Below are 15,218 nucleotides of genomic sequence, written 5' to 3' on the forward strand. Positions count from 1 at the left end.
TGAATTGTGGATCCTTCAGCTGTCTCAACAGAAGCCAGGAATAGAGGTGGGATCATTCAGGAAATTTCTGTAGGGGAGCCACTTGTCTAGTGGAGTAAGTCCTTGAGATATGCACAGGAAATTCACAAGGCTCTTGAGAACTTATGCCAGCAGAAACACTATCAGACTGGCTCAAATGGAACAAAACAAATAAAAAAAAAAATGAGAAAAGGCTGCTGGACTCCCAAAATTCTATCAGAAAGAAACAAGCTGATAAAACTATTCAGCTGCAAATCTGAGACCTTTCATAGAAGAAAGCAAGCATGACTCCAAGGGTTGAGCCTTGAGCTAGAGAGGGTTCTTCCCTGACCATAGTCTAAATGGAATTTCCTTGGCTGGATATTGAAATTACTTGAGACCTGTGACTCCTTTTTTCCTTCCATCTTATTATTTGAATCAAATAGCCTGTCCCACCCCTGTTGTTTGGGAGCAGATAGCTTGTTTCTTGAGTTTCACAGGCTCACAGATGGAGAGGAATGGTGTCTAAGATGGATGATAGCCAGAGTCTTACCTACACCTGATTCAGATGGTGAGATTTGAGATTTTTGAACTAATGATACTCAGTTGAGATTTTAGACTTGATGCTGTAATGAATTGGGACTTTAGGGACCTTGCGATGGAATGAATACATTTTTCATGTGGAATAGTTGTGAATGTTTGGGGGCTAGTGGGCAGATACTGACCTGCAAAAATGTTCACTTCTAATCCCTAGAACCTGTAAATATGTTTTATAACATGGCAAAAGAAAATCAGTTCTTCAGAGAATTAACTTTGATAATCAACAAAACTGAAAACAAAGAAAGTATCTTGGATTATTCAAGTGAGCCCAATGGAGTCACAAGAGTATTTAAATGCAGATGAAGAAGGCAGAAGAGTTGGAATCAGAGAGAGGGCAGGAAAAATTAGACTGGATATTGCTGGCTTTGAAGATGGGAGGGGCCCACAAGGCCAAGGAATATGGGCAGCTCCTGGGAACTGGAAAAGATAAGAAAACAGATTCTCTCCTGCAGCCTTCAGAAGTGAACACAAACCTGCTGACACCTTGAGTTTAATCCAGTGAGACTCATTTCATATTTCCGACCTCCAAAAGTGGAAGATTATACACTTGTGTTATTTTAAAAATTAAATCTCTGGTTATTTGTTAGAGCAGCAATAAGAAATGAGGATACCAACTTTATTGCCAACAAAAAGACCACTGTGTATAGTTTAAGATTTCTTTGTGGTTCATTTTGTCTTTAGAATGTAACTTACTAGGGTTGTATCATCAAAATACTATGTTTCTTAACCAACCCAAGGACCCACTGTATAGCACAAGAAACTGCTCAGTGTTATGTGTCAGTCTGGATGGAAGATGAGTTTGGTTGGGGGGGAATGGATACATGTACATGAATGATTGAATCCCTTCACTGTTCACCTGATATTATCATGACATTGTTAATCGGATATACCCCAACACAAAATAAAAAGTTAAAATAAAAAAATAAAATTACAATCCTATGACCTAAAAAAATAAATAAAGCCACTGTGAACATTCATATTTGCTTGTTTACTTTTGGTTTATAGAAATGCATATTTTCTTTTTGAATTAATAACTTATTTAAAAATGAAATATTTATATGATTTCAAAATTTCATTTCCCAAGTTCTCTCTTTTCCCATGTTACTAGCCATTAAAATTAGTTTTTGGCTTGTTTTCTTGCTTTGTTACCCCCAAATTTGTGTGTTGAAAAACCCTAATCCCCATTGTGGTGATTGTTGGTGGTAGAACTTGAGAAGGTCATTTGGATTAGTGTTCTTATAAGAAGAGACATGAAAGAGCTTGCTTCTTCTCTCTCATTCAGTCATATGAGAATATAGCAAGAAAGCAGCTGTCTACAAATCAGAATTGGGCTCACATCAGCCCTAGCTTTGCCAGTCTCTTAATCTTAGATGTTCCAGCCTCCAAAGCTATGAGAAATACATGTTTGTAGCTTAAGCCACCTATTCTATGGTTTTGGTATTACAACAACTTAAACTAAGAACCTACCTTTAAGACACATACACATACACGTACACTCTTTCTTTCTCTTCCCTTTCTTATACACAGCAAACTGTGCACATTGTCTTATACCTTTATTCTTTTTTGGATAGAAAGTATTTGGAAATCATTTTTTAATTGTATATAGAGATTTGCTTGTTGCCTTTTATAGTGGCATTTTAATTCATTGTATAGATGAGCTGTAACTAATTTAACCACTTCTGTATTTTTTTACATTTAGATTGTTTCTTGGAGAAGGAAATGGCAACCCACTCCAGTATTCTTGCCTGGAGAATCCCAGGGACAGAGGGGCCTGTTGGGCAGCCGTCTATGTGGTCACACAGAGTTGGACATGACTGTAGCAACTTAGCAGCAGCAGATTGTTTCTAGTCTTTCTCTGTTTAAAAGAATGCTACCAGCTTTATTCATACACATTTTTATATTTTTGCCAGTTCAGCATTGGGATAGATTCCTAGAATTGAGATTGCTGGATCAAAAAGTTCACATATGTGAATTTTCTGAGATATTGTCAAATAAGAGAGCTTTTAAAAGATAAGTAGCTATCAGAAATTGTTTGTGTGATGCCAAAGTCTAGAGTTGGTAGCTTCTCCATTCCTCAACAGTAAAGAATCTGCCTGCAATGCAGGAGATACAGGAGATGTGGGCTTGATCCCTAGGTCAGGAAGATTCCCTGGAGGAAGGGGCATGGTAATCCTCTCTAGTATTCTTGCTGGGAAAGTCCCATGGACAGAGGAGCCTGGTGGGCTATGTTTCTTGGGGTCATAAAAAGCCAGACATGGCTAAAGCGACTGAGTAGTGGCTTAGTCATTTCAGTCTAGAGTGTGACTTCGGAATAGTTGATGAATGGAAAAGGAAGTGTTACAGTTAAGACCAGGGTTTTTAGTGGAGTCATAGTTGTGGATGCTGAAATCATAAGAACTGGAAATGAGAGAAAGACTGTCATTAGGTGCTATAATTGTAAGCAAATGGGAAGAGTGACTAGGAAACTTGATGGATGGCAGCTGTGAGAAGCAGGAAAGGGTGGCAATGCAATATGACATGAATCTCAATGGGTCTGGAGTTTCAATAAGCCAGTGAGGAGACCAGGTTCCAGAAGCAAGAAGACTACTGTCCGTTATTTTGGGATGCTATGTATAACAAATTACCAAAGACTGGTTATAACAAACATTTATTTCCTATAGTTCTGGACAAATCCAAGATCAGGGTGCCAACAGATCTGGTGTCTGGTAAATATTTTTCCAGTAGTCATGTATGGTTGTGAGAGTTGGACTATAAAGAAAGCTGAGCACTGAAGAATTGATGCTTTTGAACTGTGGTGTTGGAGAAGACTCTTGAGAGTCCCTTGAACTGCAAGGAGATCCAACCAGTCCATCCTAAAGGAGACCAGTCCTGGGTGTTCATTGGAAGGACTGATGCTAAAGCTGAAATTCCAATACTTTGGCCACCTCATGCGAAGAGTTGACTCATTGGAAAAGACTCTGATGTTGGGAGGGATTTGGGGCAGGAGGAGAAGGGGACGACAGAGGATGAGATGGTTGGATGGCATCACCCACTCAATGGACATGAGTTTGGGTAAACTCTGGGAGTTGGTGATGGACAGGGTGGCCTGGTGTGCTGTGGTCCATGGGGTTGTGAAGAGTCGGACATGACTGAGCGACTGAACTGAACTGGTAAATGTCCTCTTCCTGGTTTGCTGATGACCATCTTCTCATATATTCACATTGTGGGGAAAAGAAAGGAAGAAGGCAAGCAAGTTGTTTTATGTCTCTTCTTATAAAGGCACTCATCCCATTCAAGAGAGCTCTTTTCTCATAACCTAATTACCTCCAAAGGCCTCACGTTCTAATAATATCACATTGGGAATTAAAACTTAACATTGAAATTTGGAGGTAAGGGACACAAACAGTCCATAGGAATTATCCAAGTCTGAGATTCTGGGGATGTGAAAAATGAAACAGATAACCCCTAGAGAGGGTCTCAGATAAGTAGTATTCTAGGGGCAGCTAGTTAAAGCAAGAGGTGAGTGGAATGCCCTAAGAGGAGTTTTGTGGTACAGGAGTGCTTGCCATAGAATGGGAGGACGCAGTCAATGCGTTCAGGAGGGCAGAGAGAGGTGGTGGATTGCATCACAAAAGTAAGTGCAGAGAGGTATTAGCTGAGGATTTGGGAGTTTTTATGTTGGTAATTAATATGATTAAGAATGGCCATCATCAAAAACTCTACAAACAATAAATGCTGGATAGGGTGTGGAGAAAAGGGAACCCTCTTGCACTATTGGTGGGGATGTAAATTGATGCAGCCACTATGGAGAACAGTACGGAGATGTCTTTATAAACTAGAAATAAAACTACTATATAAGCCAGCAATCTCACTACTGTAAATAAACCTTGAGAAAACCACAATTCTAAAAGACATATGTACTCCAATATTCATTGCAGCATTATTTACAATAGAACATGGAAGCAACCTAAATGTTCATTGACAGATGAATGGATAAAGAAGTGTGGCACGTATGTAAAATGGAATATTGCTCAGCCCTAAAAGAAATGAATTTAAGTCAGTTCTAGTGAGGTGGATGAATCTAGAGCCTGTTATACAGAGTGAGGTAAGTCAGAAAGAAAAAAACAAATACTGCATAGTAACACATATATATGGAATCTGGAAAAATGGTACTGATGAACCTATTTGCAGGACAGGAATAGAGATGCAGACATAGAGAACAGACTTGTGGACACAGTGGGAGAAAGAGAGGGTGGGAAGAATTGAGAGAGTGGCACTGAAACATGTGCATTACCACATGTGAAATAGATAGCTAACGGGGAGTTGCTGTACAATGCAGGGAGCTGAGTGCGGCACTCTGCGACAACCTAGAGGGGTGGAATGGGGTGGGAGGTAGGAGGGAGGTTCAAGAGGGAAAGGACGTATCTATACATATGGCTGGTTCGTATTGATGTATGGCAGACACCAACACAAACAACACTGTAAAGCAATTATCCTTCAATTAAAAATAAAATACATTTTTAAAAGCTAAATAAAATGAGAGAAAACCTAATACGTTTTCTGTCTGCTAAGTCACTTCAGTCGTGTCCGACTGTGCGACCCCATGGACTGCAGCCCACCAGGCCCCTCCGTCCATGGGATTTGCTAGGCAAGAGTACTGGAGTGGGTTGCCATTGCCTTCTCCAACGTTTTCTGTCTAATTACCAACAAATGTGCATGTGCCTTATATAAATAACAAATGATTTATTAACCTGAGTATGAAGAAAATATATAAAGAATTAAATAATTTTGAGAATGAAAAAAAAGAATGTGTGGTGGTGAGACATGATTGACTGCCTATCCAACATCTATTCCTCATTGTACTTTCCCCCTTCCCATTCTGCCTTTCTGAAAGAGCCTTGAGATGGTTTAGTTCTCTATGGTCAAGCCGTGTATTTGTCCCTTCCATAGCTCTGAAGAATGAGTCATAACTGGTTAAAGCCGTCACAAAAATCCTATTTTTGTACCTAATGCTTGGTTTAGGTATAAGGACGAGATGAAATTCTGTCTAATGGAAAGCAAAAGAATGTCTTCTGGGAATTATTTTCTAATTCTTAATAAAAAACACATAAAAGCCACTTTTTCACTTCTAGAAATTATTGTTTCTGGTATAACACTTGGAACTCCTGTAGTCATCTTGGGACCACAAAGACTTGTATTAAGAAAATAATTTTTTGGACCTGAAAGAACAAAATGATGGAAGGAATCTGGGTTCTTGATGACTTGTGTGGGCTGCTGAATCAACAAGTCCTGAAGCTGCCATTCTGTTGTGGAAAATAGTTATTTGCTAATTTGAATTATTTGCCTTTTTTTTTTTTTGCATCCATAACTGTAATAACTGATACCCAAGGCTGGAAAAGCTTAGAAAATATACTTATTTGTCATACCTATTACCACCCCCAACAGTATAGGGATTTACCACTAAAACATAAAGAAATAGATATATAGATAGATGTGTGTGTGTGTAGCTTACATATAGATTATCTCTGGAAGGATTTAAAAAACTGGTAACAGTGTTTACCTCTATGGAGAGAAATATGTCAGGGACAGGATTGGAAGGAAGACCTACTTTTCATTGTTTTCCTTTTCCCTTTTTCAATTTTGCATCCTATTTGTGTATTACCTATTCAAGCAAGACAAAAGCTCAATAGCAGAGTTAAAGTATGCATTGAAAATAGTAAAGAACCCAAATGACATTGTAGAAAATAAAACAGTGATGTAGAGGGCAATTTAAGAAAATCTCCTAGAATGCCAGATGAGAGCTCAAAGACATGAAATTGATGAGAGAGAGAATGACAATTCTGAAGAGACAGCATGAAGCCCAACACAAAAATGAAATGAGAGCAATAATCAAAGACATAAACAATATTTTTCTGAGATGAGAAATGATGAAAATGAAAACAACTGAATTGTGCTTCAATAAAAATAACAACAAAGGCCCAAATATTTTAATGCATCCTGGTGAAGATTTTATATATCATACAAATTGAGAAAAGTTCAGTCTGGACTCAGATTTCTTCCTGATAAAGAAAGTGAGGTAAATGTTATAATATCATTTCTTAAGAGAATGTTAAACCTGTCTTTGTCTTGGGAGGGTGTGATGGGTATGTTCTGAAAGAAAGATACATGCTTGAGAAATGCTAGAAACGACATACTTCCTTTTGAAATTTACAAAGCCCATTAATTTAGTAAAAAATAAATGGTTTATCTTTGTTTATCCATCCATATTTCCTGTTAACAAATGTTATGCCTCTATTAATATCTATAGATAATTCCCACTACTTTGAAAATTACTTAGAAACAGAGTTCCAGGATTGTGAACCAAGAATTCTTGGCTCCACTATTACTGTTCATAAAAAAGGTAACAGGAATGTATTATTTATAGTGTAGTTATGCAAAGTCTTAGAAAATATATTATTCCATACTTCATTCCTGCAAGGACACTGCCATCATGAACTCTAGGGCTACATTATTGTGCAGAGTATATTTAGAGATGAGAATGACCAGAAGCAGTGGGTTGGTGGAGACAGTATCAGACCAAGAGTCAGTCAATTGGACATTAAACACAACCCAGTAAATTGTCAGTTACTTATATGAGCTTTAGGTCATTATCAACTTACATTGTCTCAGTTCCATCATCTAAAGAATGAGAATAATTCTACTTCCTTGGGCTGTTGTAGGATTAAATAGGATAAAAATGAAATTAAACTTAAAAGGATGATAAAAATATATGTAGAATTTCAATTTTAGTTCCCCAAGAAGTAGATCCTGAGACAAAGATTTGAGTACAAGTAGTTTATTTAGGAGGTGAACCTAGAAAACATTGGTTGAGTGGAGAAGTGAGACAGAGATGGGAAGGAAGCCAGTAAATGTGAGTTATCAAATCAGTTACCACTGGCATTTGGGGCTTAATCCCCTTGGGCAGCTTTGGGTGACTGTGAAGAATAGGAACCTTATTGTTATCCCATTAGTTAGGTAAGGGAAGTGGGTCCCTATATATCCATTCTCATCAGTCAATGGTGTGGCTTCTGGGGATGGGTGTTAGTTCCCGGTTGCTTGTAACCTGACCTCTATTCATGCAGGGAGAGTTCCAGCAGCCCGAATCTCTGGAGCTGCAGGTGCTGGCAAGTGGTAGTAATGGAAATGGGTGTTTCGAAGGGGATATATGTAGAACACTGACAGCATCTACTATGTTGATCATCCTTCAAGTTCCACTTCAAACAGTATGCTAATGAACATCTATCTATCTATTTAATCTATCTACCTACCATCTGTGTACAGATAGTTAATGTTTCACAAAAATCTCTTTTTCAAATATTATCTCAAGACCTACTTTGTCCCTGTGGATAGCTTCAGCCCATACTCGACTCAACTCTTACCACCCTATGGCATAGTCTTTGTTTATCCTTTTTCATGCCTTCTGGTCTTATTCTCCTGGACATTCCTCCTCTCTTTTTCCTCCCCTACCTTCCACCTATCTCTAACAAGGAATTGGGAATGTATGGATGCCCAGGAAAGACTTGTTAGCTGATAGAATTAAATTCAAGATATGACGTTTTTTCACTCATATATATCCCCATTTTCATCCAGAAACATTCTCTTAGAGGTGAATACCTCCTGAGGAGAATGCTGTGCTGGGGAGACCTGCATAAATAAAACCTATGGATGACTGCCAATACTCCTCTTAAAAAATTAGATTCCATCTTTTCGCCCAGAAAACACTTAGGAGAACTGCTTATATGGAGCAAAACCAACTGGCTTGAGTTACTTGTTCCTCTGAAGCAACCCTCTTGGGACAGTTATGTTTTAAAAACATCTTATCTCAGAATCTTCTCTTCCCTCAGATGCCAACCCTTTCTACCCTGGTCTCCATCTCTTGCGTGCCAGCCCCTCGAGTCAGAGCCAGGGCTCCTTCAGCCTTTGAGGGTTTGGCTGATTGTCCAGATAACTCATTTCTCCCTAACCTATCTGGATACCTTCCAAAGTCCCTTCTCAACTGGAGAATGTGATTTTGCCAACAGAAGATAACCCATTGGCCCAAGACCTGTCATGAGTGAGGGGGTCAGAGTGACACATAGACTCTCCCATGCATGAATTTCTGTCTCCCTTTCTTTCCCTAAGCCTGACATCTTGAAGCTGCGCTCATCCTTGGGAAACAATTGAGGGGCTTGATTTTTTCCATTGTCTTTTTTTTTTTTTTTGGTTTACAGGAGGTAAAGCCCTAGAAAAACTAAAAAATAGTACCTAGAACAATCCACTGCACATTTTCAAAAACACCAGTGATTTTATAGTGGCTTTATTTTTCTTTTTGATAGCATGTGACAGAGGTGCCTGCATTTTTCCCCACTCAACTGAGTGACTTTTTGATGGGATTTGACTGGTTGTTTTGGCATTGCACAGGCACGAACTTGAGCTGGGCTCCACAGAGGCGGCAAAATCAGACGTGAATAATAATCATAATAAACCGTCACACCATTTGAAAGTTTCCAAAGAGTTTTCTTGTCTGCATTTACTTTCTTATATCTTAAAGTGCCCTGAGATGTAGGCAGGGCTGGTGATATGGCTCCCATTTTCTTGATGGAGGACATAGAGGTCCAGAAATGAGAGCTGGCTTGTCTCCAGCCCTGATCAGACCTGGACTCCTTGTCCAGGGCTCTTTGCACATTGAGACAGAATTGGGGAGAGAGAGAGAGAAGGAGAAAAAGTACCTGGTGAGGTCTACATGCCAAGAGGCTGGAATGGAGATTTTTGAACATTTTCTTGGGTAGGCCCAGATAAGGTTCAGGGAGTCAGGTTCTGAAGAGGGAAGTAAACATCATGATACTGAATGCCAGCCTGAGACTGAAACCCTGACGAGATCTGAGTGAGTCCTAGGACTTGCAAGGGACTGAAGGCACCAGGGCACATTCATAATCCTGCATATATCCTTGGATATATATTTGCTTATATCCAAGGGCTGGTGCCACGTGGCACACTTGGTCTTTAGGATCTGTTCAGGGCTCCCTGCTCTCTCACGTCAACATTTTTAGCAGCTCACATTGGCCTCTGGGCTCATTTCTGCTCCTGTGGCCCAGGCTCACTTGCCCCGGTTTCGTCTCTCTGGTTTCTCCTTGCCCTGGTCCCCCCCTGCCTCACCTCCTCCTTCCTGGGATCCAGTTTTCTTGACTCACGGATGTAACAAACTGCTTGCCAGAAGACACCTCACCACATCTCTGTCTTCTCAGGTAAAATGCATTTGCTTTTACAGGAACCTCCTTGGAACAGTGCTCCCTCTCACCTTGGCCTAAGTTGTCCCTTTCATTTTAGGACTCGTCAAATCCTGCCTCATCCAGGAAGGCCTTCTTGACTGCTCTGCTCCACTCTGACCCTGGGCTTCTGTGACCTTTTGAGAAGCTTGATTGACTGGGGCTGTGTGTGGCCCCAACTTCTCCTTTCTACTCTGGGGCTTTCTTTCCCCCACCTTTTACCCACTCATCTTCTTGTTCCCTTTCTCCCCTTCCTGCTATCCCTGTCATCAATGTCCAGTGTCCTCATGATCGTTCCCTACTCCCCTTACCAAAACCTTCTAGGGAACTGATAAGCCCTTCTTACAGGCTTTTAAGATCTTGAGTTGGTGGGATGGAACTCTCATGGTGGCATTCCTGGCCTTAGTAGGGGCAGGTTTGTCTGAGGGGGTAAGTTTATCTGTGAGCTTCTGAAATTTACCATTAAGGGGTTGGTCCTGAGTTTGTGACACACACTGACTTGACTACCTTTTTGTCACTTTGACATCTTTTGTCTCTGACTTTTATCTCCTAGTAGATAGAAAACCTCTTCCCTGTTTGGAAGTACTTCACAGCATTGTCTAAATGAAATGCTGTTGAATGTGGAGTGAGAAAGAAGAAGGGGCAAATGGGCAGGAGAGAGGTTTCTGCTCCTGTCTGTGCAACCTGTTTAGGCCTCTGGATGCCTCCTTTGCTTAGAGGATGGAAAGTCCTCCTGGCCTCCCCTGCTCATGGCCCCAGTGCTCCAGGGCTGCAGATAACCCCACCTAGCCATTCTCATGCTTAGAGTGCAGCCACCACGTGAGCACTGGGAAGAGAGGGCACGCAGTATTGACCACTTTGGCTTCATGCGGGACACAGACTCCATGACTCTCCCAGGGATGTGTCCTTGTCCCCTGAGGGTCATGGGGGTTCCGGGCCCTCCTTCTCTCACCTTAATTCTGTTTTGAAAGGCCTGATAAAGGCGAAGTCCTCCTCCCCCTGCCTTGCTGTCCCAGATGTTAATTATATGTCATTTGTGGCATTTTCTTTCAGTGAAAAACACATAGTTTGGCCAGTTAAAGCATATTTTGGAATAAGCCCCTGACAGAATGGGAGAAGCAACTGAAAAAGGCATCTTGTTCCTATGCTTTCTCATTTTTTTCTTCCAGTTCCCTTTCCTTCCCCCTGGCCCCCCTCCCCCCGCCTTTTTGGTCATAGTTCAGATTTAGAGTGAAGCATGATGGGAATAAATCATACCTGTTATGGTATCCTGGTAGCTGTAGGGATACAGCTCCCAGCTATGCAATCAGGACCCCAGAGCCAAGGCCAAGCCTGAGAGGCAGACATGCACTCAGAGAAGTTTAGGTGGGTTCCCAAGTCTGAGAAAGGAAGGAGGGAAAGGGGCTGCCTGGAGCCTAGGGGCTGGGAAGGGCCAGAGGCTATCAGGGAGCCCCACAGTAGATGTGGGAGGAAGGGGTTTGCTTGGGGGGAGCAGGGAAGGCAGGATGGAGAGAGCAGTGTGATTTGGTGTACCCCTCACTTCTGGAGCCTGGTGGCATGAGGGCCTGAGAGTATAAGCTAAGGAGCATTGAGACAGCAACCTGACCAGTCACTAATACTATTCTGTGAGTCCTGGAGATAGCGACTGTGTGGGTCCTGGAAGAGAGGCTGAAGCAAAAAAGGAAATACATGGCAGATGTAATGTGGTGAAAGTAGCCACTGGGTCAGTTTGTAAGACCCTCTGGGGCCTCTCAGAATCACTTAGCAAGTAAAGTGAGAGGGAGTGCCCTTCAAGAACAGGTGGAACGAGCACTGGCAGCATATGAATCCTTCCTGTCAAAAGGATCCCACTTGTACCCATGGACTAGAAAAAAGCAGGGGAAATTGATTCACAGGAAAGTAGAAGAAAGAAGGAAAGTAAATTTGGGGGTAGCTATATACCTGGCATGCTATAAGGTACTTAACACACGACTCATTTTATTTCAGCAAGTACTCACTCATTTGTTCATTCATGTATTTATGTGGTCATTCAACAAGCACTTACTGAGAACCTTCTATATATCAGGTACTTTTCTAGGCAGCAGGGATAAGTCAACGAAAGATGGTCCATTCCTCCAAGAGTTCACTCTGAGTCTTGAGGTGAAGACACTAATGGGAAAGTCCCCTCAGACTGGATGGTCATGGGGGCTTTTTAAAAAAGTTAATATATTTTTAAATTAATGGATAATTGCTTTAAAGAATTTTGTTGTTTTATGTCAAACATCAACATGAATCAGCCACGAGTATACATGCCTCCTCCTTCTTGAACCTCCTTCCCATCTCCCTTACCGTCCCACCCCTCTAGATTTATACAGAGCATCTGTTTGAGTTTCCTGAGACAAACAGCAAATTTCCATTGGTTATCTCACACGCTAGTAAAGTAATGCTCAAAATTCTCCAAGCCAGGCTTCAGCAACATGTGAACCGTGAACTTCCTGATGTTCAAGCTGGTTTTAGAAAAGGCAGAGGAACCAGAGATCAAAATGCCAATATCCGCTGGATCATGGAAAAAGCAAGAGAGTTCCAGAAAAACATATATTTCTGCTTTATTGACTATGCCAAAGCCTTTGACTGTGTGGATCACAATAAACTGTGGAAAATTCTGAAAGAGATGGGAATACCAGACCACCTGACCTGCCTCTCGAGAAATTTGTATGCAGGTCAGGAAGCAACAGTTAGAACTGGACATGGAACAACAGACTGGTTCCAAATAGGAAAAGGAGTACATCAAGGCTGTATACTGTCACCCTGTTTATTTAACTTCTATGCAGAGTACATCATGAGAAACGCTGGACTGGAAGAAACACAAGCTGGAATCAAGATTGCCAGGAGAAATATCAATAACCTCAGATATGCAGATGACACCACCCTTATGGCAGAAAGTGAAGAGGAACTCAAAAGTCTCTTGATGAAAGTGAAAGTGGAGAGTGAAAAAGTTGGCTTAAAGCTCAACATTTAGAAAACGAAGATCATGGCATCCGGTCCCATCACTTCATGGGAAATAGATGGGGAAACAGTGGAAACAGTGTCAGACTTTATTTTTCTGGGCTCCAAAATCACCACAGATGGTGACTGCAGCCATAAAATTAAAAGACGCTTACTCCTTGGAAGGAAAGTTATGACCAACCTAGACAGCATATTCAAAAGCAGAGACATTACTTTGCCAACAAAGGTTCTTCTAGTCAAGGCTATGGTTTTTCCTGTGGTCATGTATGATGTGAGAGTTGGACTGAGCGCCAAAGAATTGATGCTTTTGAACTGTGGTGTTGCAGAAGACTGTTGAGAGTCCCTTGGACTGCAAGGAGATCCAACCAGTCCATTCTGAAGGAGATCAGCCCTGGGATTTCTTTGGAAGGAATGATGCTAAAGCTGAAACTCCAGTACTTTGGCCGCCTCATGAGAAGAGTTGACTCATTGGAAAAGACTCTGATGCTGGGAGGGATTGTGGGCAAGAGGAGAAGGGGACGACAGAGGATGAGATGGCTGGATGGCATCACTGACTCGATGGACGTGAGTCTCAGTGAACTCCAGGAGTTGGTGATGGACAGGGAGGCCTGGCGTGCTGCGATTCATGGGGTCACAAAGAGTCGGACATGACTGAGCGACTGATCTGATCTATTTTACATATGGTAATGTAAGTTTCCATGTCACTCTCTCCATACATCTCACCCTCTCCTCACCTCTCCCAGTGTCCATAAGTCTGTTCTCTCTGTCTGTTTCTCCATTGCTGCCCTGCAAATAAATTCATGGGTACAATCTTTCTAGATTCCATATATATACATCAGTATATGATATTTTGCTTTCTTTTTCTGACTTACTTCACTCTGTATAAAAGGTTCATCCACCTCATTAGAACTGACTCAAATGTGTTCCCTTTTGTGGCTGAGTAATATTCCATTATATACATGTACCACAGCTTCTTTATCCATTCATCTGTCAATGGACATCTAGGTTGCTTCCATGTTCTGGCTATCATAAATAGTCCTGCAATGAACATTGGGGTACATGTGTCTTTTTTTCAATCTTGGGTTCCTCAGGGTATATGCCTAGGAGTGGGATTGCTGCATCATATGGTGGGTTTATTCCTAGTTTTTCAAGGAATCTCCATACCATCTTCCATAGTGTCTGTATCAATTTACATTCCCACCAACAGTGCAAGAGTGTTCCCTTTTCTCCACACCCTCTCCAGCATTTATTGTTTGTAGACTTTGTTGATGGCCATTCTGAGAGGTGTGAGGTGGTATCTCATTGCAGTTTTGATTTGCATTTCTCTAATAATGAGTGATGTTGAGCATCTTTTCATGTTTGTTCAGTTCAGTTCAGTCACTCAGTCGTGTCCGACTCTTTGCGACCCCATGAATCGCAGCATGTCAGGCCTCTCTGTCCATCACTAACTCCCCAAGTTTACTCAAACTCACGTTTGTTATCCATTTGTATGTCTTCTTTGGAGAAATGTCTGTTTAGACCTTTTCTCCCACTGTTTAGGTTGTTTGTTTTTTTCTGGTATTTACTTGTATGAGTGGCTTGTATATTTTGGAAATTAATCCTTGTCAGTTGTTTCCTTTGCGATTATTTTCTCCCATTCTGAGGGTTGTCTTTTTACCTTGTTTATAGTTTCCTTTGCTGTGCAAAAGATTTTAAGTTTAATTAGGTCCCACTTGTTTACTTTTGTTTTTATTTCCATTACTTAGGAGGTTGGTCACAGAGGATCTTGCTTTGATTTATGTCATTGAGTGTTCTGCTTATGTTTTCCTCTAAGAGTTTTATAGTTTCTGGTATTACATTTGGCTCTTTCATCCATTTTGAATTTATCTTTGAGTATGGTGTTAGAAAGTGTTCTAATTTAATTCTCTTACACATAACTGCCCAGTTGTCCCAGCACAACTTATTGAAGAAGCTATCTTTGTCCCATTGTATATTCTTGCCTCTTTTGTCAAAAATAAGCTATCCATAGGTGTGTGGGTTTATTTCTGGGCTTTCTATCTTGTTCCATTGGTCTATATTTCTGGTTTTGTGTCAGGACCATACTGTCTTGATGACTGTAGCTTTGTTGTATCATCTGAAGTCAGGAAAGATTGATACTTCCAGCTCCATTCTTCTTTCTCAAGACTGCTTTGGCTATTTGGAGTCTTTTATGTTTCCATATGAATTGTGAAATTTTTTGTTCTAGTACTGTGAAAAATTCTATTGGTAATTTGATAGGGATTGCATTGAATCTGTAGATTGCATTTGGTAGTATAGTCATTTTCATCATATTGACTCTTCCTACTCAGGAACATGGAATATCTCCTCACCTGTTAATGTTGTCTTTGATTTCTT

The sequence above is a fragment of the Bos grunniens genome, chromosome 13 (assembly GCF_055505025.1).
Source record: "Bos grunniens cultivar Pamir isolate PY7600 chromosome 13, Bosgru_T2T1.0, whole genome shotgun sequence".
Classification (NCBI taxonomy): Eukaryota; Metazoa; Chordata; class Mammalia; order Artiodactyla; family Bovidae; genus Bos; species Bos grunniens.